The sequence below is a fragment of the Anopheles gambiae genome, chromosome 3 (genome assembly GCF_943734735.2).
Source record: "Anopheles gambiae chromosome 3, idAnoGambNW_F1_1, whole genome shotgun sequence".
Classification (NCBI taxonomy): Eukaryota; Metazoa; Arthropoda; class Insecta; order Diptera; family Culicidae; genus Anopheles; species Anopheles gambiae.
The window spans coordinates 67,230,036-67,234,061 of record NC_064602.1 but is presented as its reverse complement, the minus strand read 5'-3'; positions in this window follow the sequence as shown (position 1 = coordinate 67,234,061).

Below are 4,026 nucleotides of genomic sequence, written 5' to 3'. Positions count from 1 at the left end.
TTTATACGCGGACCACTTATTTTCCCCGTTTCGCCTAGGCGGTGGTGCAGCCGAGCCGAGGTTTTCTTCTCTTCGTCCCGCGCTCAAACGCCGAACACCGTTGCACCGTTGGGAAGGGAGAGGTGTATCGTAAGGGAAACCCCGAACTCCCCGAAGCATAGACACACTAAAAAAACACCCCACAACCACGTAAACCGATCGAAACCCGAAGCCGGCACGCTATAGTACGGGCTGTACAGTTTTTAAAAAATCTCAAAACCCACCAAACGAACTGACGGTTACCATAAAAGAAAAAGAAACAACCGATCCGAGGCGCAAGCCGCTCGGTTCGTTGATCGTACGGACGAGAGCAAACGAAAGCGAGAGTAAATCTCGTTCGCCCATGCGGTGCTATAAAATTTATGCGCGCCAAACACCCATTACGCCGCGCTGCAGTGGAGAGCAAGCAAAGAAGAGAGAGAGAAATGAATTGTAACGGATAGTTAAGTTAGTGAATTAATGCTCTGCGGAAGGGTTCAATTGTGGAGGGCTGGTGGGAGTGCAAATAAACATGCGGCCTAGGCTCGGGCACGTGAAAAACCCGAAGCTTAGTGGAACGAGCTTAAACAAGGGTGTCTTCTACTTTGGTGCGACGATCGTGTGCTGATCGTTAGTTATACCACTTCAGTTCATCTAATTTTATGCATTTTCTTTAAGTTTTTGTTTTTGATACAGTGAAGAAAAGAATAATGGTAACTTTTATAAAGCAAGCGAATCAATTAGCTACAGCGCTTATCAACAGAAAAAATATTGAATAACTAACAGTCCTAATCTTTAACTCTAGGAACCTATTTTCTGTTTTTGTCCGTGAATTTGTTTTATTTCACTTTACCTTTCTTTTTGAATAATGCGCAATATTTTCCCATCGAGTGAAATACTGTAAATTACGGGGAAAAGTTTTTCATAGAGCTGTTTTAATTTTAAATATATTTTTTAAATAAAAATCAAGATTCTTTCCCTCTACTCGAACAATACACTGATCCACAATCAGTTAAGCAAAAAACGAAGCACATAAAATTCTTTGGCAGGCCAAGAACGAATACGACTTTTGCGTCAAATAAGAAATAAAACCTTTACCTCCACCACCGGCTAAGCCGTGCACGAGGCAAAGATATGCTGTATTTGAGAGCAGTAGTTCAAGAGTCTTGGTAAAATCGAGCATTCATTAATCCATACTGACCGGTCACACCGTGATCCTGACCGTGACTGAAACAGGTTCTATAGATATTAATTTTGCAGAGTTGTCATAGATTATGATGCGTAAAGAATGATAACTATCTTCCTTGATTGTTTGTAAATATATAAATATCTCCTATGAACAGGTATCCTAAAGACCGAAAGTCATTCTTGATATAAAAATTGCTTACTTGCTGAGATTAATTAAATACCCACAAAGCATGGAAGGAAGCTGGTATTTATTGGATTTAATAATTGAATTTGTATTTATAGATTTAAATTTGTACTAGAATGATGATGAAACTGTAGTAGGGTTTATAAATAACAAACAAAAATTATAATTGTTTTATTTTGCCTTGATGTTTATATCTCATTATCTCTATATTGTCTTCTATATTCTTATGCGAAAATTAATAAAATTAAGTCTATATAGTTTTAATAACGAAGAACGTTCTTAAAACTCTTATTGTTTTATTTGTTAAATACTAACGTTTACATATTAAAAAAATGGCCACAATTGACCATTTTTTATGGGCTTATCTTCACCCGCACTAAAAAAACGTGAATTGAACTTTCAATAATAGTATCCCTTGAATTATCAGACAAAATTTGACACGTCTATCAGTCGAACTCTAACCGTAATGGCCAAAAAGTGAAGCAAATTCGTTAAGAAGCGTGCGCAATCAAAGCACGGCACCCCGTAGCGTCTAAAACGGACTCCGGCGATGGTTTGTGGACGGCGTATAAGCCTGTTCCGATATCTACCACATCTTGGCACTATTAGACATCGATATTAAATATTAAATCAGAGCATCGAAAGAAAGACCAGCCCTTAGTGGCCGACGACCCTGAGCGACAAGAAGCTCCGAAGGATGTTGAAAATGAAAACCAAGGAACAAGTCGTTACATCGCGGTGTTCACTTGGCCGGGAGGACGATGCAAACAGTGAAATAGTACCTGATAAACATTAACAAACATTTCAGCAATCATAAATCAAGCCCACTGACTTCGCAGCGGTAATCAATGACGCCAAAACTCAATGCAACTATTTTAGGAGAATTTCGAACGGATTTCGATATGACACCCTAGTTCGCGAACTGGTCCAACATCCCCCAGCTGTGTCCCATCGAATTTTTCTAGACAAACATGATACAAAAGCTCTATTTCAACAATTTTGTTGCGGAAACTTAGGATAAATTGATAAAAAATCGAAGGTAAATCTGAAAACATACCTACACGCATGACTTCATCCGCCACGGCGAAAATCTTTCTTTTTCTTCATTTGGCACAATAACCGTTGTCGGTCACGGCCTGTCTGTACAACTTGTGGAGTTGGCTTCAATCCGTCCTACGTATGGCTGGTTGGGGCTTGAACCCATTAGTTAAGTCGTAGTTAAGTTCACGACTGTACCACGAGACCGGCAAAAATCTTAAGAATATTAAAAAAATAATGGAACTAGAATAAAAATATTGGAAAAAAATGGTTATAGAAAACGAGTTTCATTTCAAAAAGCAGAAAATTGATTAAAGTTAAGCTACCTAAACCAATTTGAATGAAAATGTAGGCAATACTACAGAAGAGTAAAATGAGAATGGAATGGAAAATGGGGAAGTAGTTGATTCATTGATTAATTGATTAATTCCACTAAATCCGTATAAAATAGGAAAAAAACAGCTATTAATTCAGTACCAACAAAACGCAGAAAAGAACTATACGTTTAATACACACGCAAAAAAAACTGCGCTATATACGACGTTTGTCTCGAATGATTTATCTTACGTCTTTTTGTCTGTCGAAATCAATTTGCCACACGCAACTTAACCTTTAACGGGGCAAAAGAACCACTACACAATAGCGGCACGATTACTCTCACACACGAAATCAAACTATTAATTTCCCATCTCGTACGCACGTAACGAAAATTATGCGCCAGTATGTTTGTTTTCCGGTGCGACAAAAATAGTACCCAACCTCCCTGCGCCACTGCGAATCCATGCCCGGCAGCAAAACAAACGTGCGAACTGGTTTCTTTGAGACTGTAGCCCCCCTACCCCCCAAAACAACAACAAAACGACCAGCACGCTAAGTGGATAATAAGCATCCTCCTCCCAGCTACTTCTGGGAAAGTGCATCCGTTTTCACTCAGCCTTCAGCGAGTTTGCCAAAAAAAAAGAATTTTGCTCACCCTGACCCTGGCTGCCGAAAGCCGTGCCACTTCGAACCAAGGATGTGCATCACCAATGGGCACCAACACCAGAGGGCCACCGAACTCTCGTGCCTTCGCCGCGGACTTGTTGCTTTTGCGACATCGCCCCATAGCCGACAATGGGCGACAACCGCCGGACGGTGATCTTAGATCGACTTCGGGTGCAATTGACAGAGAGAAAGAACAATGCGCACACAATGCATATGGTGGCTTGCGCGATTCCATTACGCTCGCTTTTAATTGCGTTTGGTTGCACGCAATCTGTCCATCGATTGCCAACGAGGCGTGATCCGGCAAACGATCTACGGTTTACGAGTGTACGTTGGAGTGTTTGTCGCTAGTTTGGCTTCAGCACCTTTTAGCAATTGATATGCCCTTGCAAAGTCCATACTTTGTGTGTGCCTTTGTGTGTGTGCCATGAACAATAAATTCAATTGCACATCCAATGCACATCCGAATCGCGATGACGTGCGCAGTGAACGCTTCAATGCTGCGATTTGGTGACTTGTTCGGTTGTTTCCCATATTTATCAACAGCCCAGCTCAGTGGCTCGGTAAAAATGGCATTAATTTAAACAAGCATAACGAAAGGCACCCTTCGTCGC